Here is a 23,819-nt window from a genome sequence, read left to right as displayed (position 1 = left end):
GACTGGATACAGGGCAGCTTTTGATGCATCATATTGAGTGAAAGACAAACATAATAATTAGCATTAGCTTAGCAGGCTAATTTAGCATGCTAACGTCATGTTAGCTTAGCATTAATATTAACTTACCATGCTAACTTAGCATTCGCATGTTAACTTAGCATGAGCATTAGCTTAGCATGAGCATTAGCTTAGCATGCCAACTTAGCATGCCGACTTAACATGCTAACTTAGCATGCTAACTCAGCATTAGCATTAGGTTAGCATGCTAACTTAGCATGAGCCTTAGCTTAAAAGCCTACAGGTGCCCAGTGGGACAGTCGGAAAACACCAACATTCCCCCATCAGAAATTGTACTGGTGCAAGCATGCCGCTGAAGGACCGCAACCGTCAAGCACCGACGCTGTCCCTCGAGGATTGTCACGGCGGTTCAAACATGAAACGGATTCTCCCTGTTAACGAGAGCCACCACATCGTTATAACTTCTGTATTTGCTGCTTCTGTATTTGGTATTTTGTAACTGATTGTTTTTAATTTTATATAGTCAGGAACCTAGTTTCTGCCAGTGGGCTCAAGTACACCACACTAAACGACACTAAACTCACTAACTCCTTAAGATTTATTTCTAGCGGGCACTAAGCATCTACACTTGGTGTCCGGTGCTCCGTGCCCGGCGGCGCGGTTCGGGGCGGGTGGGCCTTTGGTGTGCCCCGTGGTTCCCTCTCCCCTCCCCCTTCCTCCGCCCTGTCGCCTCTCCCTCCTCCCCTCCCCCCGCCCGTCCTCCTCCGCCTCCCGGTCCCTTTTCCCTTGTCGTCCCCCCTCCTTGTTTGGGGGGGTGGAGGTGTGTGTTGGGGGTCGGGGTGTGTTCGGGGGTTTTGGAGCCTGGGTCGTGGTGGGTGGCGGGTTTGGGTGGGGTGCGGGGGGGGGGCTGGGGACCGGTGGGGCGCTGTGGGGGCCCGCCGGGCCTCGTTCTGCGGCCTTGGGCTCGGGGGTGTTGGCCGGGGCGGGGGCGGGGGTGTTCCGGGCATCTGGGTGTCCGCCCGGGTGGCGTGGGGGTGGCCTTGGTGCTGCCGCGGCTCGGGGGATTCCGGGGGGCGGCGGTGCTCGCTTAGCTGGGCCGCGGTTGACGGCTCCTTTCTTTGGTGGCGGTCCTTATAATTTAGAGGCTTCTGAGGTTGGCCTAAGACTTTGATTTTGTAACCATGGGGAAGGCAGGAAGTGTTTGGTCGGTGCTGGATTTCACTTTGATTTATTTTTCTTTTCTTTTTATCTTTTCTGACCTTTTCTCTGGTCTCCTGACCATTTGAACCTCACGACTCTGGCGAGACTCTGAAGTATGTGGTTAAGGTGAAGGGTAATGGGATTTTTATGAGGTTTTAGGTGAATTAATGAGTATAAATTTATACGTATTTACACGCACGCGCACACGCACGCAAACGCACGCACACAAACGCACTCATACACGTAAATAAATAAATAAATAAATAATAAAAATAAAGTAAAAACATTAAAAAAAAGAGAGCAATGATGATAAGACGTTGAATCTGTAAGACTACCGAATGAACAATTCTGAGCTCTAAGAAAAAAAAAAAAAAAAAAAAAAAAAAAAAAACATGAAACGGATTGCAGCCTGTTTGTTAAATACAGTTGTGAAGTTTCAGTTATATACATTATCATTCAAATCTTACAGTGTACACGTGCAAGTTTACTAATTGAGTATTTTCTAAATTTGAGTTTAAAAAAAAACAAATTGTGAGATAGACGGTTGTGGAAAGAAAATCAAAAGATTATGGATGACCTTGAAACACAACAGTGCAAACTGTGCAAATTCAATTTTAGGAGCGCCATTTGAAAGGAAAACAAAATGGTGAGTGTGTTAGTTTGATGGATGAGAAGGCCCCAATCAATATGAAAGCGTGCATCATGTTGGATGATGTCGCAGTCGTGCATCTTCAGCTTTCAAAGTCCTGTTCCAGCGTCAAGCGGCCATTTGCTTATCACATTAGGGGCCTTCTAACGTTGTCGGTAGGCACTAGGGGTGTTAAAAAAAATCGATTCGGCGATATATCGCGATACTACATCGCGCGATTCTCGAATCGATTCAGTAATTGGCAGAATCGATTTTTTTTTTTTTTTTTTTTTTTTTTTTTTTTTTTTTTTTTTTTTTTGGGGGGGGATTCACACCTTGAGCATGGAAGAAGGTTATATGAACGGCACATTAATATTTTTATTTTAATGCTGTTCAAATGTGAAACAGATTGCAAACTGTTTGTGTACAGTGGCTCACGGTTATAAGCCTCAAGTTTTAGATAAATATATTCATACAAATCTTACAGTGTACATGTACAAATTTACTGATAGTATTTTCTAAATTTGAATGGAAAAAAATCGCAACAATCGACTTATAAATTCGTATCGGGATTAATCGGTATCGAATCGTGACCATTCGTATCGGGATTAATCGGTATCGAATCGAATCGTGACCTGTGAATCGTGATACGAATCGAATCGTCAGGTACTAGGCAATTCACACCCCTAGTAGGCACCCTCCAAATTTTGTTTAGAACTTGGAAAAAAACGTCGTCGTCTTTTTTTTTTTGTCAAACTAATTTGGTCATTCACTCTCACTTGCGTCTGCTCTTAAAATGAGACCACAGAGGGGACGTTTTTTGAAGTTACAGTGTTCACTCGTTTATCGCGGCTGTTGCCCGCAATATTGGAAATCCGTGTTAATTAAAAAAAATATATATATATTCACATTAATTAAATATATATATTTTTATTTTGGTATGAGTTTTACTTTATTCTAAATGATTTTTTATTCATCATCGTATGTTTTTTTTTATTTACTTATTTCACAGTACAGTAGATATATTTTTTTTTATTCTAAATGTTTATTTTATCCATACTATATTTTTTTCATGCATGATGTATGTTTTAAGGCTGTAAAACACCTCACCACGCACTTTTCTCCCAGGTATTAACATTTTCTCACATACTTTATCGCTTATTTAAATACAGTAGGCATTCTGTGTTCAAACCTTTATAATAGTAACAATAATAATTCGTGTTGTTCCGATACCGTTTTTTGGCCCCCGATACAGATACCCAGCTTTGCAGTATCGGCCGATACCGATACCATACCGATACTTAAGGTTTTTTTCCTCAACATGAAAAAGCTGTCTTGCTATTGGTTCAGAGCATTCAAGGGCCAATAGATTATCTTAGATCGGCGTGCAGTGAACATGTCACATACCAGTGAATGTCTTGCACCAGCAAGACACAAGATGCTGCATCCAAAATCCTATATTAGCGTTGGAATTAATGGTATCGGCATGTTACTTTTGAGTACTCACCGATACCGATACCACTGTTTTAATGCAGTATTGGCATCTCTGCCGATATCAGTATCGGTATCGGAACAACACTAATAATAATAATACAATAGAATTAAACTAATATCCAAAACATTGATTTAAGAAACAGAAAAAAAATAATGGCGATTCATCCATTTTTTTTTCTCCGGCGGGTATGTTTCCCTAAAAACAAAAAATACAAAAAAACAAAAAAAACATAAATAATAATAATAAAACCGCACACGTAACAGTAACAACAACAACAATAAAACAACTGTTAATGACACTATGATGACGATACGAGGCGGAAATCCATTTTGACCACGGTGAGCTTGGTTATCAGCCCGCGTGGGTTGGGTCTGTTCAGTACAAAAAAACAAAACAAAACCAAAAAAAAATCCACAAAACAGCGAGGCCGCGAAAGATGCCAGCATTGTTAACAAAATCATTTTTTGCGATCAACGTAAAGCCGAAGAATATTTGTCTCATCTTTCACCTCTTTTGCTGTGTTGTGCCAACTTAATTAAAGTGTGCGACGCTGCAGTTGGTCCCTCGCACCCTCTCGTCCTTTTGTTTACCTCGCTCGGATCATCACTGCACAACGCCCCTGCCTGTTATTCACGACCCGTTGACTCACAAAAGGACCCAATTGCAGGCCAAGGCGCACAGTAGCAGCTTCTGGGGAAAGTGCGTACGCGTCCATCTACAACTTAAAGTCCACACTAGGAGTGTGACAGTATATCGATATCGCCATAAATCATGATACTTTGCCTCCCGATGGATACGGCTACGCAAGTATTGCGATATTTGGAGTTAACTCATTCACTACCAGCCCTTTTCACTGAAGCAACCCCCTTCGCTCCCGGTTGTTTTACAGGATTTTGACTGATTTTCGCAAGGCCCACAGAATATTGTGTTCTATTGCTATCAAAATATGGAACCAACCAAAAGAAAGATTAGAGTCTCTTCTTTCATCAGGACAAAAAAAGTGCATTTCTGTTTATTTCCATTTTACAGCAATTAGCATTATAATATAGCTATAGTTACAACATTATTCACAAATCTGTTTCAAACTGTGGGGAAAACAGCCTGTTGCAACATGCCCTGTTTGATCTCTTATACTCTGCTGCCACTCCTGGCCATTTTTGTATTAACTACATTGCTTCAACCGTTCTCTTCAGTTCAGAGGTTACATACGTCTTTGGGAGCATGGTAATATTTAAAATAGAACGTGTATATATATGTTTTTGGGAACAAATTAGTTAATATACAGCCGGCTATAACGGCTCCATCGTTCATGACTTATTGAGCAATTACTTGGCGGGCCACTAGGGGGAGCCCCTCATAAGAGTGGGGGGGAAATGGACCCAAGTCGTCAGGTGAAGAAGACTCATCAGCTGACTTTTATCTGTCTAGCAACTGACTCACTTTTGCATACGTTTCTATAAAAAATGTGGATTATATCTTCAATTTTAACATTTGAAAACATTTTATGTTTCGACTTTTTGAAGCACACAATTTCTGAGGAATATTAATATTGATTTAATTAGAGTTAATAATTAAGTAATTTTATTTATTTATTTACTTATGCAATGTTACACAAAAACATGTTTACAGTTTTTTTTTAAGACGTTTGTATTTGTTTAAAAAAAAAATACACTAAAGTACTCATTGTGAAGAAGATACCAATTTTAATATTGTGTTTCAGTGATGGTACAAAAAGAAATGATTTTCTCATTGAAAAAAAAAAACATCCGTTTATGTCTTGAGCAGTTTTATCGTAGATTATCGTGGATTTATGACCTGACTAATATATCGCTAATCGCGATATCGTCATATGGTGAGATCATCGTTATTGTGAGCCTTGCTTTTTCATTCATTCATTCTGTTCAACTAAAACAATCATTTTCCCTGTTTATGAAAATGCGTTTAACTGTGCAAAATGCAATCCAAGCTGGAAATGGGGCTCAATCAAGCTGGCTCGATTAAGCTCATTCGCTTGGGCAACCCGTGCGTGCGTGCGTGCGTGCGTGAGTGCGCGCGTGAGTCCACTCCACATCCATACCATGAGTCGCCCTTGTGTGTGTGTGTGTGTGTGTGGGGGGTGGGGGGGTGGGGGGGGGGGGGTGTTTGTGTTGCTAAGTGGGACCAGCAGCTCAATGTGAATACTGTAGCTTTTTTTTTTTTTTTTTACACTCATCTATTCCATCATCACAGGTCACTTGAAAATAAACATGGGTTAAAAAGGTGGTCTGCAGGAAAACCCGGCTCTCGCCAACCCGTCCTAACCGACCGACCCCCCGACGCGACTGTGGGCAAACACATTGAGAGCTTTTGTCCACTTTGCAGCCGAAGATTGGCACAGAACACGATGAAGACCCAATGATGTCGGCCTGCTCTACATTCTGCAGGATTAGCTGCCATTTGTTTACCGAGAGGTCAACAAAAGACTTGTTTGTTGGTGAAAAGTGGAATCTATTGCTCTCATTATATGCAACATCAATCACCTCGGCTAGCTAACTTTTCCCACACAACCTAGGAGTATGTAATATTTATATATATATCCTTGTGTAAAGCACATTGAGTTGCCTTGTGTATGAAATGTGCTATACAAATAAACTTGCCTTGCCTTGCCTATATATATATATATATATATATATATATATATATATATATATATATATATATATATATATATATATATATATATATATATATATATTAGAGGTGGGAATCTTGGGGCACCTCACGATTCGATTGCGATTACGATTCAGAGGCGACGATTCGATTATAAAACGATTATTGATTTCCCCCCAGGCAGCAGAAAAAAACAATGTATTTTGGCGCTTTTAATGTTTCGTACATTAGTTACAAAAATAGTACAAAAGTCCTCTCAGGCCTAAATAAACTACTATTTCAGTATCAAGTTAACAGTTCAAAACAGTAAATAAAATACTCAAGTCCTCATTCTGTAACAACAGCTTTTAAGTATATTCAGTCTTCAACAGAATAAAACATAGCATTGAGCAAAAATATATTATTATATATAGGTATAAATGAAAGACAATGTGAACTACTACTTAAATACAAATGCCTTAAAAAAAAGTGCTTTCCTGCTTTTTAAGTTGTGTAAAGATGAACATGTAAACATTAAAGTTTCTCAGAGGTACAAAAAAAAAAAAAACTCAAGTGCTTTTCTGCTTTTTAACTTGTGTAAACATGAACGTGTAAACAATGGGATCGTTCGGCTTTTTTAACATGAATCTCAATTTGATCCTCACCTCCCGTGTGTGCGATCAGCGCTGACTTCGGCGTTGGACGAGAGGAAAATAGTCCAGCAAGCTGGCTGGGGTCTCGGAAATAAAGCGTTTTTCTTCTAAAAACTATTTTTTTCAAAAGCGTGATACATTTCCACCACAATACTCTTTTCTGAATAAAGTCAGACGCCATTACCGCCAGCCACTACTTTTCTGTTCGTTCGTTCGTATCACTGCGCGGCGCCCTGTAGAACGCTAACCGACGCACTGCAGCCAGCTAGCTGATACTTCCGCCTGAAGTTGTTTGCCTTTTCGGAGCAGGTCTGATCTCACGAAGAGGTGGGTTGGTCAGCTCAGCCATGCTTGTTGTTGTTTTGAATCTCGAGGCGTGAGTTGTGGATGTGTACTCTCGGTCCGTCCCAAAAAGCGTCCCGAAGACCGCGCGCGCGCTACTGCGTTTCAGTTCCGCGTACTTTTCGCTCGTTTCGCTTCCCTTGGCATATTTATATAATCGGAATTTGGACATTTGTGAATCGTTCTCGATTGTTGCACGGCCGAATCGTGAATAATCTAAGAATCGGAAATTTTGCACACCTCTAATATATATATTAGGGCTGTCAAAGTTAAAGCTTTAATAGATTAATTAATCACGGAAAATTGCCGCATTAATCACGTATTAACGCAGATTAATCGCACTATTTTTTTCGAGCGCACTTGAGCCTTGAACGTAACCGCGGATGGTTCCATTGAAGGCTACGCAGGTCAGTGATGAGGTCAATGCACGGCATTTCCTACGCCTGTTGTTCCAAAATGAGCGGGGTGACTCCAGTTGGTGTGCTCGGTGGTAAATTTTGCTATAAAAAAAACACCCCGACGGGACTTTAGATAAAACAAAAGTAATTTGCATTTAATTAATTAATAATTGCTGAATTGCACCCAATTGATATGATGCTGTTAAGTTTTGAGCAATACACGCATGCATGCAATTGCGTACGTGCATTTAATCAATGTTTGCAAATGACATTCAGATAATAAAATGCATTAATGTAAAAATATTACGGTATTTTGTATTTTACATTACACAAGTAATTTAGCTGATTAATCAAAATTAAAAATTGTGATTAATCAGATTAAAAAATTTTATCGTTTGACAGCACTAATATATATATATTTCTTTGTGCGTGTTAGGGGTGCATGATCACAATTTTCCGACCTTTTAAAAAGTCTGATCTGCCGATACCGATTTGTTAGTTTTTTTCATAACAAGCAGCATATACCTTCAGTGTCCCAATCTTGTTTTATTGGAAAATATTGAACAATATTGGCGAAATAATACAAATGGGTTGTTTTAACTGTACATGGATTTGTTCTCTCTCATAAAAATTAAAATCCGATTAGTCGTCTCAGCAGAAGAGGACAGTGGCTGGCTTTTTCAGACCTCGGAGGAGGGAGACGAGATTGGTGGAAAATATCGGTTTATTTTGAAGGGATCGGCCGATCACCGAGCTCCCAAAATTAAGGAATCGGGGCCGATAAATTGGCCGGCCGATCAATTTTGAGATGTCAAATGATTAAATTTTTTTCATCAGATTAATCACATCTTAGAATATTGATTAATCACGATTAATCGCTTAATTAAAAAGTTTTTTTATCAACATTTTTTGCCCGCCAAATTTAAAGTCATGTGTTAATTTTTTTGACATTTAATGTTATGAAGACGTCTTCAACATTTTTTGATCCTTATGAGTATTTATCCTCCTCTTTTTCTTTAAAATTTAAAATGGGACAAAAAAAATGACCCCAATATTTTGACATGAACAAATATTCTGAATGTCATATGAAAACATTTAGGAAATGATAAGGTTGGTACTCTAGTTATGTTTATTCCTCAAACAACCTGCGCTAACTTTAACGTAAGCATCTGCTGTCAAGATAAAGGATAATAAGCTTAATAGTGTGATTAATCTGCATGATTAATTAGTTAACACTAACTGACATCACTGATATATACATACATATATATATATATATATATATATATATATATATATTAGAGCTGTCAAACGATTACATTTTTAAATCAGATTAATCACATCTTAGAATTTAGATTAATCATGATTAATCATTGACTTAAAAAGGCTTTTTTTTCCCAACATATTTTGCCCGCTAAATTTGAAGCGCGCCTGTTATGTGTTAATTTTTTCGACATTTAATGTTATGAGGACGTTTTCAAAAATTTATATTCACTGCACACGCTCATCCTGCTTTTTCTAATCAATTAATTATTTGAATAATTTGCATAATGCATGTAGTTATGTTTATTGCTCAACTCCAACAGCTACCTTTAATGTAACCATCCACTGTCAGCTAAAAAGGATAATCTGCGGTCAAAATTAATAGTGTGATTAATCTGTGGTAATACAATGATTAATGCGATAATTTTTTGTGATTAATTAACGCTTTTACTTTGACAGCACTAATATATATATATATATATATATATATATATATATATATATATATATATATATATATATATATATATATATATATCAATGCCAAGGTTGACACATGGCTGTTTATCTGCCAACTCTGGAGCGCATCAGGTCAGCTCCTCCTCCTCGGCGTCGCCATGGAAACGGATCAATTATGTATGTAGGCTGCGTATTATTGACACTGCGGCAGCGTGTGACACACGAGGGTAAGGCCTGCGGCGTGGGGTCACAAGAGACTAACAATAAAGTCATCGTTGTGAGAACTTGACGGAAAAAAGTCCATATATGGACATTGTGCTTAAATGGCTGGGGTTAGCTCATATCTTTGCTTTGTACATACATAGAGGAGCATTCCTGTGAGTTTTGCTGACAACTATAACGTCAATTGAAGCAGACTGAAGATTGCCGTGTACTGTACATAAAAAAAAAAAAACTCCACTAATGGAAACAATAAAGCTGCCATGTTGAGTCTCATCACGGTCATTAAAGACGTCTTACTCCTCGTGACGCTCATTACTGTAACCCCCGCCCCCCACGTCCCACCCCCGACTCGGCTCCACTTTATGCATTTTATAGCGTGCACATAGGGACAGCCTATAGTCCCGCCCCCACAAGCGTTTATTATCTGTCTGCATCCTCATAATATACAGCCTGTGATTTAGCCTTCATATGACCCCTCTTGTCCATCAAACCCCCCCCCCCCCCCCCACCCCCCCCCCCCCCCTCATACTTGTCCGTCTGTACGACCATATGACACGGGACAGTTGGGGAACAATCGAGAAGTTGTCTGCTCTCAATTCAACTTTATTTATAAAGTGCTTTAAAAACAGGCGTTGCTGTATACAAAGTGCTGTACATGAAACAGAAATCAGTTGTGCAGTAAAGAATAAGGTAACACAAACAAGAACAAAGCAAGCATTTTTAACGTAACGCAACTTACGTGAGTATTGAATGGAATGAATAACGGATTTGTTGGTTCTATATATTGTGAGTGATTAATTCTTCGTATGGCTATTTCTTTTGTAATTGTGGGAATGCTGAAGCATTCCCCACGTTATTGTGATTTTTATTCTCCACACTTTTTTGCCGCGTAAAAACTCCCACATAATACTTCCAATTTACGTTGTTCAAATTTCAACTAGCTTCAAAAATTGACGCCTCCCGGGGTATATATTGTGTGATTCCACATTACTTACAGTATTTGCACAATTCAACATTTAATATCAACTTTTCCCCATTCATTTTCAATGGGACAGACATTGAACTTTTTCTAAGTCCCACTTTCCACGCCCACTTCTCATCATTACCAGCTGTGTGATGCTGCTCAGTGGGCACACTCGGTAAAATGCATTGTCCGGTAACCAGGTCACGTGTTCGAATCCCACCTCCGACTGTACATTGCAAATGTATCCATGTCAATTATGCTAACTGATTACAGTACATGTATACTATCTTAGGTCCACTTTTCCATCTAAATGAATGGCAGGTACTGCATGTCTAGGTGGCACTATTGGGTGATTTTTTTTTTTTCCTTTTTTCCATTGGATACCATTCCATTTTTTCCATTTAAATGAATGGAGGGTACTTTCAGCTAACACTTTCACATATAAGTAGGCCATGAGCCATGACTTTCAACAAGCCATGTTAAATACTTGCCTAGCGTTATGGAGACATGCACGTGCGTTGGTTCAAATCTCGCTTGGGAAATATTCTTATTAGCATTCAGCTTTCAGCACAGAATTTCTGCAGAAATTTCACTTTGTATAGTTTAACGACCAATTGGGCAGGGCTACAGGTGACCGTTACAATGTGTTGGGATTTTGGAGTATTTAGGGGTTCCTTGGAGGAAAAAAAAACAAAAAAACGTTTGGGAAGGACTACACTTGAGCATTGCTACACTACCTAGTGGAGAAGTTGATGAATTGCAACAAATGTCAGGAGTCAAAATTTTTGGGCCCATGTTCTCAACGCACGCTAATCGAATTTATTCTGTATACAAGAAGGATACAATAATAAACAGCAGGAGGAATGTGCACTGAGCTTGTACACAAGTATAAGTGTATATGTACACAGAAAATGGATGTGTGTGTTTGTGCTCTTAAGTGCTGGAATACAGAGCGAGGCTGTTCTCGGCCGTCCCGTCCCTCCCCCCCGTTCAAAGCTGCCATTCCTCTACAAGTCCACATGTGTTTTATTAGAAGGCATGCAGGCCCATCCGACTGTAAATTCCAATCGTGCGCAAGCGGGGATTCTCAACATCGCGGGAAGGCCTAAAAAGTAGCAAAAGAAGGAATCCGCAGGCACTTTTTTGAGGTTGGAGTTACGTCCCAAACGCTGACGACCGACCAGAGTTTAGTGACTTTAGTCAACTATGTATGCCCAACTCTAATTTGAACTTCAGATGTAAAAGCCCATAAAAGAATTGTTTAAAACTACGATATAGCACGGTTACGAATCATGAAATGCAACATGAAGTTCGTGTAATTTCTGGCCCTCCCAAATCGTAAATAGGGAATGAATGAAAAGGTTCAATTTTTTCTTGAAGCACTTTCAACTGATGACGATTAGTAGGAATGTAACGATATCCAAACATCACGATACAATACTATCACGATATGAAGGTCACGATACGATAATTATCACGATATTGTGCGGAGGTTTGCGATACAATAAAGGTCACAATATTGTAAAAAAATGAGCTCACATTAAAATAAGAAAAAAACACGCAATATTGTGCTTTTGTACATATATATATATATATATATATATATATATATAATTTTTTAATTTATATTATTTATTTTTTATTATTTGATTTAATATTATTATTATTATTATTATTATTATTATTATTATTTATTATTAATTATTTAATTATGAAAATTAAACTGGACTAAAAAACTGCATCCCTAACGATTAGGGATGTAACGATAAAGGCGATATCGCGATATTAAACTGCCACACTATATCGTCGTCGTCATGTCACGATATTAAAATCAGCACATCTTTAAAAAAAAAAAAAAAAGTCGGGTTGATTTCCATTTTTGCAGTTGTAGCACCCTCTGGTGGATAGTTTTTTAGTGCAGTTTAATTTTCACAAGGCATGTTTTGGCCCTTCCATTTTTAAAATCCACGCTAATGGTCAAATAAACATAATATGCTTGTGAACTGAGTCAATATGTGGAGGAACTCAATATGTGCGTGCATTAGCAAGTAAGTGCCTCACTATGAAGTATTATTAGAGGTAGGTTGTTTATATGCATTGTTGTAATGTAAAAAAGCACAAACAATATTGTTGTTGTTGTTTTTTTCGTTAGTATAGTATAGTGGACTTTGCAAAGACGTGTTCTCTCAAGTCTATGTGCAAAACAAAAAATCCCAGCTGGCTTGCAACTTTTATTGAAACGTGGAATAGAATGACCAGGGCCAGCAAAAAAAATAATAATTTTGAGCTGGGAAAAAAAGCAAAGAAAAAAGTCCCCTGAAAGCAAGAGTGGACCTTTTTTATAGCTTTAATATAAAAGGCAGTTATCAGTTCAATGTGAGGAGGATGTTTTGTTTTTTTTGTTTTTTTTGTAAAAGTGAGCATGGAGGACGAGCAAGGATATGATGCATTATGGGTAACGGGGGGATCTTGCATTAGAACTCAAAATTTGAGTAATAGGCTAATAGAAAATTAGAGTTTCGGGAGTCATATTATTTAAAAAAATAAATATTCACACACACTGTCATAACTTACAGATGTAAAATTCCTCAAAAGCAGATATTCTTACTAATCTGTGAAAAACAAGTTATATTAAATAAGTTAAATAATTAAATTAATTATTGAATTTTTTTAATTGAATTAAATACTATAAAAATCACAGTATTGTACTTTTGTACATAACAATGCATATAAACAACCTAAATCTCTAAAAATACTTAATATTGAAGCACTGACTTAATTGCTAATGCAAGCACAACACATTGACTTCCTCCACATATTGACTCGCTTCACAAGCAAATATTACGTTCCCCTTCAGCTGACCATTAGCGTGGATTTTAAAGATATAAGGGCCAAAACATGCCTTGTGAAAATTAAACTGCACTAAAAACTAGCCACCAGAGGGTGCTAGAACTGCACAAATGGAAATCAGCCCGACTTTTTTTTAACAGATGTGCTGCTTTTAATATCGTGAGTTTTAATATTGTAATGTCAAGATATTGTCATCCCTAATTACTCGTATAATTTATATTACTAGTTTAGGTACCGGTAATCCTCTAGTTACTAATATTCGACTTGTGAATGTTTCACCAATACAAACAAAGGCTGACTGATGTCCATAAATGCCGTATTTCGCTTGCAAGTAAATATTTATATCATCATATATGATGGTACAGTACTGTACTGTAGTTCCCCTCTCTGGCACAGGAGCCATGGCGCACACTCTTCATCCACCAAATATTGTAAAAATAATAATAAAATGTATTTTTTTTTAATTTATTACATACTTCATTTTTTTAATTTTTAACATATTTTACACTTTTTATTAAAAAAAATAATTTTGTAAAATTGAACTTTAAATTGAATATGATTGGACTTACAACCTCTCAGAACCCGTAGTGTTCGTAAATGGAGGACTACCCGTAACTGAATAAATATCGAATTGAAATCACTGAATAATAGTGTTTATTTATCATGACTTCTGTTAGGTTTCCGGTATGACCGGAGAGTGGATCCCAGAAATACAGAACAAAGAGGAGGATGCGAATGTTTTATTCACCAAACACGTGAATATAAACATAAAGCGCTGGACAGAAGCCAGGGAAAAAGGTTAACAAAAGGTGCTTGCAAAATGCAAGGAGAGAAATTAAACAACACAAAAAGACCCGAAGGCTACAAACCGCAAACCAAGAAAGTAACAGATTACTATAGCTATGAAAACACGCCACTCAAAGGTGGGAACAAAAAGAGACGTAGCAAAACTTACGTAGACCCAAAACAAGTACTTTAGTATAGAATTGTAGCGAAGACGAAAAAACAGTAGATACACTAGGCTATGGCTGTGAGCAGACGGAGCAACGATCCGACAGTGGCAGCTTGGAATCCCAGTCCTTATAAAGTCCTAATGGCTGATGCAGTGCAGGTGCGGTGCAAGGAGACACGCCCCCCTCATCAACCAGGCACTGTGAGACAAGGAAAAACACACTGAGAGCCCAGCAACATGACAACTTCACTATCCATCTAAAATAATTATGTTTTTTTCCCCCACACAATTTCCCCAGCCCATTTTGTCCCAAATTGCCACATTCGTCCCCCTTCCATCTCTCTTTCAACGCCGCTCCTCCTTCCTCCCTTCCTGGTCTGGCGTGATGTTGTGGTATGACCGGAATGTCACACATCACACGTCGCGCAAACGCAGCAGCAGCCACGCCGGCGACCACACACTCCCGAGTTCACGGTCACTTGACAAGCCGATTAGCGGGCTTTGACCAACACACTTCGGCAAGCACACCACATTTTATTAGCAATGGGAATTGCACAGCGAGTCTCGGTATGGATATGATGAACCCTGGTAACTGAAAATCTGCCACACAGAGAGAGAAATTTAAAAAAACAGTTTCTTGTTTTAAAACACACGTCAGCATTAGAACTATTAGAGCTGTCAATCAATTAATTGTAAGATTTCCACAATTAACTCGCTAATTAATTGCATGTATTGTACCCGTTGTAAACGTGCAATCAAAGGCCATTTTTTTCTTGTATTTTTCTGAGGAAAATTTGAAAAAGGAATTCATTTTCTGTAAAGAAGGGTTCTGTGAATGCACATAGGAAACAGGTAAGGTTCAGTACCTCCAACAAGGTTAAAATGTAACAAAAATTAAAATAATGCATTGTTTGGAACAATGTTCGTAGTAGCAGAGTTGACGAAACTGCATGGCTTGCCAAAATATTGTAAGACAAATATACTCGGATAAGGAGAAGTAAGTGTAATGCACTGATCTATATTATATGACTGGATAGCCGATAGGCCAAGACTTTTGAGATGGCGAGGCCGCCATATTGCTCCTCCCAAGAAACGTTTCTCGCCATACCATCCTATACATTTCCACGATCCAAATTGGAGAACATTTAAGACAGTACTTAGTAGAAATAGCATGATTTATCCATCCATCCATTTTCTTAACCACTTGCTCCTCACAAGGGTCACGGGGATGCTGGAGCCTATCCCAGCTGTCTGTGGTTGAAGTTGAAAAGACAAAAAGGAGATGTGGCGGCACTTTATAAACTGTATTGAGTGACAGAAAGCGCTCAAACGTTTTTGAGGCCGTCATCCTTACTTTTAGGGATCAGATGACAACGGGATGATAGAATGACAGGAAGAAGCCAGAAAAGCCGGCGGGACCGTTAAAGAAGGGAGCCCAAAATGATATGTTGAAAAATCATCAAGCAGTCATGATTGACTGATTTTGTGTCTTTTCTTCGTCAAAGAGGAGGTTTTTTTGTTTTTGTTTTTGTTTTTTGATTAGATAATGAATGAATAATATTTGGATATTTAGGCCATAAGACTACATTGAAAAATAAAGTTTTACAACATACTTTTTTTTTTTTCTCCCTTAGACTGCTCGCTGGTATGATGGAAAAAAAAGTGGGCAATAAAACAGATTTGTGCTGTAAACCTTTTGGATGGAACTTTGTGTGAACTGGTGCCAGTTTTCTGCTCGGGACCCCACAACTCTTGCAGACCTTTCCAGCTCTGTATGACTAATATAAACATTTACGTCTTCCCGGATGTTCTTAATGTGAGAACGACAATAGTGCGAGTTTCATTTCATAGAGCGGGGAGGAAGATGCCTTTTGCCATTGATAGCAAAGGGAAAGAAGAGTTTGAGTATGTTTAAAAAAATAAAAAAATAAGTCCAAGAAGAATAAGCTAGATCATAGTGAAACACCGGGTTTTGTTGTTTTTGTTTTTATTTGTGTTAATTTTGTCTGCAATTTTTAGATTTAGTCTGAGTTTTAGTCCAATTTTAGTCATGCTTGTTAGTTTTTATTCCAGTTGGTTAACCTCATCCCTTTTTTATTTTGGCCATTTTTAGTCAACTATGAATCTGGCATTTTAGTTTTTATTTTAGTCCAAGAAAAAACGTCATTTTATTTGTCTAGTTTTAGTCAACAAAAAACTGTCAACTTTTTAGTCTAGTTTTAGTCGGGACAATCGTTTTACCCCCTTTATTTTAATTTATTTATTTTTTTGTGCAGCAGATTTATTGAAGCTTTTCTAATCTAAAACTATTTCACATCAAATTTTCTCATCTTTTTGATGAAAACCAACTTGACACACAATTACAGTGACTACTATGGCTTCATGCTATGAGCTAGCAAGTTAGCCACCATTAGTTAGCAGTTGCATTATTTTTGTTGGAACATTAAGTTATAGTTTTTAAGGTTTTAACCCTTCACCATGAGTCCACTTCCCGTCTGTCACATGTGTTTGTGCCGTGTGTCGCATGACAGTGTCACAGACGTGACAGATTAGCAGACAAGATTTGACAAAATCATGTAATTTTCATCTCGTTTTTGTTCATGAACTAAAATGTCCAGCGATTTTAGTCCCGTTTTTATGAAGTGAAGGACATTTTTGTCTCATCTTCATTAGTTGATGAAAATGCATACTGATTTAGTCCCAGTTATTGTTCATTAATGAGGGTTTTAGTCTAGTCTAGTCTAGTTTTAGTCCAGTGAAAAATCTGTGTTGACGAAATTATTTTTGTTGTGTTTTTGTTGACGAAATTAACACTAGTTTGTCTAAAGACAACTTTTCCCCTCATTATTCTTGTTTTCCAAAGGTGACTGGATGAACTTGAGCCGATGCCATCTGAGTGAGAGGCGCAAAAAAACACTTACCGCCAGCCACTCGCAGGGCGAGAGGAAGCCGGGAGAAGAAATCCCACGCACGCACGGTAAGAACAACGTCAGAATCACTCGGCCAATCGTCCTGCCCCAAAAGTCCAACTTAAGTAAACAACAAATGTTTTTTTGCTAACCACTATTTGAGCTGCTGTCTTGTGCCATTAGCCAGCTCAAATAGGAATACATAGTTAAGTTAATCGGACAATTTTGTGAACGGACGAATACATGAGCAAATAAAAAAAAGAAAAAAAAAAGAAAAGAATATTTCCTGGGATTCCGGACGCTTCCAGGCGGGACGCCGCACTCGATTGCAGCAGGGCTATCATCTCGCCATCTGCACCACAGACCGTCGTGACTTGTCCAAGGGAGGCTCGCATGCTAACTAAATGCACCCCCAGCACATTCTACGTAAACACACACACACACACACACACACACACACACACACCCACACACACACACACCCACACACACACACACACACACACACACACACACACACACACACTTTCATGTGCACATACACACAGTGTAGAAATTGCAGCCATATGTTGCACGAGAGAGCTCAAAAACACACCTTGAGCACCACCAACTATTATCCATAATTGGCTTTAAAGTCGAGATGGAACAATCAAGTCAAGGAGGGAGAATCCTGAAAGCAAAAGATTTGAAGAAGGTTGATCTCTCAATGTGCATTTTGCGTCCCCATACACGTTTGCCCGTCTGAATTTTAGGAAAAGATTGATTGCCTTCCAAGGGTAATGTGTCCCAGGCTGTGTTCCCTGTCCGCTTCCCACAACGTCGCAACCCCCAACCAACCGCCCTTCGCTGTCTCCCATGTCAAACCGTCGTCTGGCATCTTTGACCTTTGCACTCCTCGTTGCTACACGCTCGTCGTCACGTGTGCTCAGTTTTGACCGCACTCTGCTTCAGTTGTTAAGGTGAAGTGAGGATTTATGCTGCACAGGGGAAAATCTTTCGCTCATCTCTGACCAAGGTTATTTTAGTTAACCAAAACTAACAAAAAAACTAAAACTAAAATTAAAAAAATTTCATGAACGAAATTAAATGAAAATGCTTTTTAAAAAACGAAAACTAACTGAAACTACCTTTTATGTTGACAAAATTAACTAACTATAATTATAGCAAAAATGTAAAAAAACAAACAAAAAAAAAACTAAAACTAATACTGAAACTAACTAAAACTAAACTAAAATAAAGCATTTATTAAACCAGACGCATTCCCACGCTTCCAGAAATTGCGTGGGAATGCTGAAAGCTGAATGCTGAGCTGAATGCTTCCGAAGCAAATTGAAAGATAAATAATGTGAAAATTACCAAGTTTTAATTGAAGATAAATGAATCAAAAGAACTGAGCAGTATCACAGAGCTGGTAATGATGATCAGTTGTATGTATGGAAGTGGGCGTGTGGAAAGTGGGAGTTAGAAAAAGTTCAATGTCAGTCCTATTGAAAATGACTGGGGAAAAGTTGATATTTAACGTCAAACTAAAACTAATAAAAACTAATGAAACCACACTGAAAACTAATTTAAACTGTAATGACAGCAAAAATGTCCTTTGTTTTCGTCTTTGGCTATTAATTTCATGCACGAGCCTTTGGGGATGATTTGAAATGTGATTTGAAGTCGATTTATTTCGATATGAACCGGAATTAGGACGTTTGAAAGTGTCACACAGAAGTAACGTCATCTCGCGGCAGCCAATAGAAAATAACTTTCAGATGATATCCCTCCCATGGTGGTTTTTGAATATTGTGCACAAGTAATACACGTAAAAAAAAAACTAATACTGAAACTAACAAACTAAACTAAAAAAAACATTTATTAAATATCTAAAACTAATAAAAACTAAGGAAACCACACTGAAGACTAATTAAAAATAACTAAATTTAAAAAATAATAATAAATTCAAAACGAAATCAAAACAAGCTAAAATGAAAAATTAGAAAACTATAATAATAATCCTGTATCTGACTAACAACAGCTTTCCTCGCAGTGATTGACGATCCACTTCCTCGTCTTCATTACCCGGCCAGTATCTTTTCTCTGAGAATTTGTTTTGCGTAACAAAGCGCTTCCATCTGGCTCCAAGCTGCGAAATGAATAAAACATCTGACAGGCAGAGAGAACGGAAGCGAGCGTTTTTTCCTCATCCTTCACCTTTGAACGGTGAAAGGAGGATGCACTAAGTCAAGGTGTCAGCATGAAGACACCATTCTGCAAATGCTCCAATGTTCCTTTTTGGGCTTCATGTTCATTTACACTAGCGATTACACTGGGGAACAATTTGGAGAGAAAAATATCTATTGAACTACATTTTCATGCAGATTAAAACTAAAATTGCGATGCTGATTTCAAAATTGCAGTCAGTTTTTTTCTAGCGTGTCAAGTTTTTTTTTGTTTTTTTTCCCTCCGTCAGTACTATCAATATCTGCAAAGCGAAAGTCGGCATTTCATATGATGTACCGGTACTATTTTTTTAAAGATACTTTACTTATTTAGCCATTTTTGGCAGTCAAACAATATTTTGCCAATCACCAATCACAGCTCAGCTTGTGAATGTCACATGACCAAACCGAGAAAACAGGTGAGCTGTGATGATTGGTTACCCGAGCCCTTGTGATGTCATTTTCAGTCGACACCAAGTTGCAAAATGTGTTTTTAAAGGTAGTAATTGTAGGTGAAAAACAATGAAAGTATCAAATTAATTATAGACAAAATATTAACTTTTTATTGCTATAATTGGCTAAATAAGTGATGTACAGTATCTTTAATCTAGATAACACTTTGTCAACAGCACGTGTGCAACGTACCTTTAAAGGATACTTGACTCATTGAGCCATTTTCATTCGTAAAACGTTCATATTTTGTCTATAATTAATGTGGTAACTTCATTATTTCGCATGTACAATTAATACCTTTAAAATGTAACATTTCTACTTGCTGTCGACTGATGATGACATCACCTGTGCTGAGGAAGTATCTGACGACCAATCGTGGCTCAGTTTACTGACCAAGCCCAGAAAACAGATGAGCCATGATTGGTCAGCACAGGTGATGTCATCATCATTCAACAGCAAGTACAAAAAGTACTTTTTAAAGGTATTCACTGTACATGAGATCCTGCCCCAAGTGGAGGAGTTTAAGTATCTTGGGGTCTTGTTCACGAGTGAGGGTAGGATGGAGCGGGAGATCGACAGGCGGATCGGTGCAGCGTCTGCAGTGATGCGGACTCTGTATCGGCCCGTCGTGGTGAAGAGAGAGCTGAGCCAAAAGGCGAAGCTCTCGATTTACCGGTCGATCTACGTTCCAACCCTCACCTATGGTCACGAGCTATGGGTCGTGACCGAAAGAACGAGATCCCGGATACAAGCGGCCGAAATGAGTTTCCTCCGCAGGGTGTCCGGGCTCACCCTTAGAGATAGGGTGAGAAGCTCGGTCATCCAGGAGGGGCTCAGAGTCGAGCCGCTGCTCCTCCGCGTTGAGAGGAGCCAGCTGAGGTGGCTCGGGCATCTGGTTCGGATGCCTCCTGAACGCCTCCCTGGAGAGGTGCTCCGGGCATGTCCCACCGGCGGGAGGCCCCGGGGAAGACCCAGGACACGCTGGAGAGACTATGTCTCTCGGCTGGCCTGGGAACGCCTTGGGATCCCGCCGGAGGAGCTGGTTGAAGTGACTGGGGAGAGGGAGGTCTGGGTTTCCCTCCTAAAGCTACTGCCCCCGCGACCCGACCTCGGATAAGCGGAAGAAGATGGATGGATGGATGGATGGAATGATGGATGGATGGATGGATGGATGGATGAGAAATAATCAGTGTTGCCACAGTTACCTTGAAAAAGTAACTTAGTTACTTTACTGATTACTTGGTTTTAAAAGTAACTAAATTGCATTACTGATTAGGGCTGCACAATATATCGAAAAAATATCGATATCGCGATATTGGCCCTTGCAATATGCATATCACAAAGGCACGCAATAAGTTTTATATGGAATTTTATGCTTTTTATATGAATTTGACCAGTCAGATGCTAACTAAAATGTGCATCGCCATTCAATAGTTGAAAATTATCAAGACATAATTACAATTAATTAACTAAGATTACATGAAGGTTGCTTATTTTGCCCCATGAAAAATGTTTTTCTTTCATTAGGTAATACAAATGTAATTTCTTGAGGTACATGTTAAATATCGCAATAATATCGATATCGCTATGTTCAGCAAGTATATCGCATATCGCATGTTTTTCCAATATCGTGCAGCCCTATTACTGATTACTTGATTTTAAAAGTAACTAAGTTAGATTAAAAGTTACTTTTTTAGTTACTTTCAGCAGCTGCCGATAACACCATCTCAACATAAAAATAATGCGGTAGAAACGGAGTTCCAAATACTTTATTGAAAGTGCATTTTTAACATGAAACTAAAGTTTTTTTTTATGAAAAACAAAATAGGCAGTCTCTCTTGACTTCTTGTAACGTAAATACTTTTTATAAAACAAAAAATAAAAATCTATCCAGGTTGAAAATGAAAATCCCCTTAATTCCTCTATTGTTTGTTCCGCTATTCCACTTGAGTCGATTCGTGCATGCTGAAAACTAGGGGTGGGAATCTCTGAAATGAGGCCGATTCGATATGTATCTCGATACACAGGTTGCGATTCGATTGAAAAACAATTATCTTTCAGAACAGAACGGTTCGATACGGTTCGATTAAGTCTGGGAACGATACAATTTTCGATTCGATACGATTCATTTCAATATTCAAAACTTATAGTGACATTTGTTGCTTGTAAACATTAATCTTAAAACACCACAAATTTTTACAGTATCTACAAATGTGTTAAAAAAGAACAACAACAAATATGTCTTCTATATTTTTATATTTTGAATCAATTATTTAAATATACCGCAACAAAGGGCTGGGCGATATGACTGAAAAATGTATCAGTTTAAATATTTATTAGTAGTTATTGACAGTTATAATTGTTTTTTTTTTGGGGGGGGGGGTTTCTCTTCAAAATAAGGATCAGGAAAACAAAAGGTTGATAATTTAATGTTAAATATAAATATTTAACCTTTAGACAGACACCAACACAATTAAACAGAATATGTGCACATTGTGAAGTATTTCAGAAACACAAATTTAAGACATGAAATAAACCTACCGTCCAGCCAAACGAAATATGAAGCCACCTTATGCAACAATAAATCTATCAAACACATTTTAACCACTTAATATATGCAAAAATATTTCCAAAAGTTCATTTCCCCTTTTAATCAACAATTTTTGTTTTTAACAATTTTTGTTTTTCTTTTGCCATCACATTCATTTTTGGTTAATATATGACATCTTTTTTGTTTTTTTAATCTGAGACACGATGATGACCACAGAATCACTACTGTTTATATTTTGTTTTTTGGGCTGTCGTTCATTTTGAGTTTGATGACGTACTCGCGGGCACGTCTCAGTTCTCCTATCTGCTGCTCATGCTAGTTGTAGACATTGACAGGGAGCCACAAACTGAGAAATGAGATACTTGCAGTGTGCTTTTAGCATAGCTGGTGTGTTGGCTGTGTGACATACCTGTGTCGTTTGAATCCATGCATTGGATCGTCATGGGAGTTATTCTTTTTGGCTCGCGCGCAGTACCAACGAGACATACAAGTGCACCGAGAGGACTCGATAGCCATGGGAAATACCGAGATCTACGGCACCGGCTTCTGCTAACTGTCTCCAGTTGCATGTTGTCACTCGTTGTGCGCGCGCGTGCCGTGTCGCGAGCATGGGGTTGACGGTAGCCCCCCCCCCAAAAAAAGGTGGCTCCCCTTGACGAACGATGGTTCGGTCAATCGTTTTTTTGTTCCACCCCTACTGAAAACGTGACTTGTCTGACGTCACTCCCCCTGGCGAGAGGGCGGAGACGACCTCATCCCATAATGCTTCACGGACCAGTTGAGGATGGAAATAAATTATTTTTTTTACCACTTTTATGGTCCATAATGTACACTTTTTTTGTTGCGTTGTGTGCCTGTTGGTTAATAAAACTAGTAGTAAAAGTATCATCACTTTTGTTTTGAATGTGCAAACCATTCACGACCAGACCATGGCTGAATTCAGTGTGGTGATCAATGACTTCCGCCTCATCTTCATAGTTAGCGGCAGTTGTTTGTGACTGTTACAACAGTGAGATATTTTGCCTTCTTCATGAAAATGTGGAGTAATGCATTGAATCTCTGGACAGTAACTTTAATCAGACTACTTTGTAGAATAAAGTAACGTGTTAGACTACTAGTTACTTTGGAAAACAATTTTTTTGAGTAATGCGTTACTTAGTAAAAAATTAAGTAAAAAATTAAGTAACGCCTTACCAGTTACGTTCGAGTCAAGTATCCCTTTAAGCTGACAAAATCTGAATATAGTGACTGCATTTGCATCTTGAAAACACAAACGTCTCAACCTTCCTCCATTGTTGTTTTTCATGTGGTCGAAATGACATCACTCTCCCAGACAGGAATGCAAATTGTCAAGTCCCAGAATGCTTCACTTCATGCTGTAAACACCGTAGTCCCCTTGCTTATGTTATTCTATCATGTACAGTTGTTTGCTGCATGTCTTTATGTACGTATGTTGTTGTTTTTTCCCTGAATTGAACAATTAGATACACTGTGATAATGTCTTCTATTTGTGAAATCAAATCTGAAAGCAATTCAAGGCCTATGTGCATTCGGCTTATAGCGGGTTAAGGACACAATATCCTCATTTTCACGTGGGCAGGCCGCCATCGAGCGATGCGAGCGTGCA

General features: G+C 38.5%; 1 long non-coding RNA gene across 1 annotated transcript; it reads right to left on the bottom strand.

The window, feature by feature from the left end:
* Positions 1-13,904: 13,904 nt before the first annotated feature.
* On the bottom strand, positions 13,905-23,139 carry LOC144004195 (uncharacterized). The gene is made up of 3 exons (XR_013279232.1): positions 22,602-23,139; positions 17,577-17,651; positions 13,905-14,271 (listed from the first exon to the last, which is right to left on the bottom strand). It is a non-coding gene; the product is annotated as an uncharacterized LOC144004195 (long non-coding RNA).
* Between the last annotated feature and the right edge of the window lie 680 nt (positions 23,140-23,819).

This window comes from Festucalex cinctus, chromosome 16 (genome assembly GCF_051991245.1).
Source record: "Festucalex cinctus isolate MCC-2025b chromosome 16, RoL_Fcin_1.0, whole genome shotgun sequence".
Taxonomy (NCBI): Eukaryota; Metazoa; Chordata; class Actinopteri; order Syngnathiformes; family Syngnathidae; genus Festucalex; species Festucalex cinctus.
Note: the sequence above shows the minus strand (reverse complement) of the source record. Positions and strands in the feature narration are given on the sequence as shown.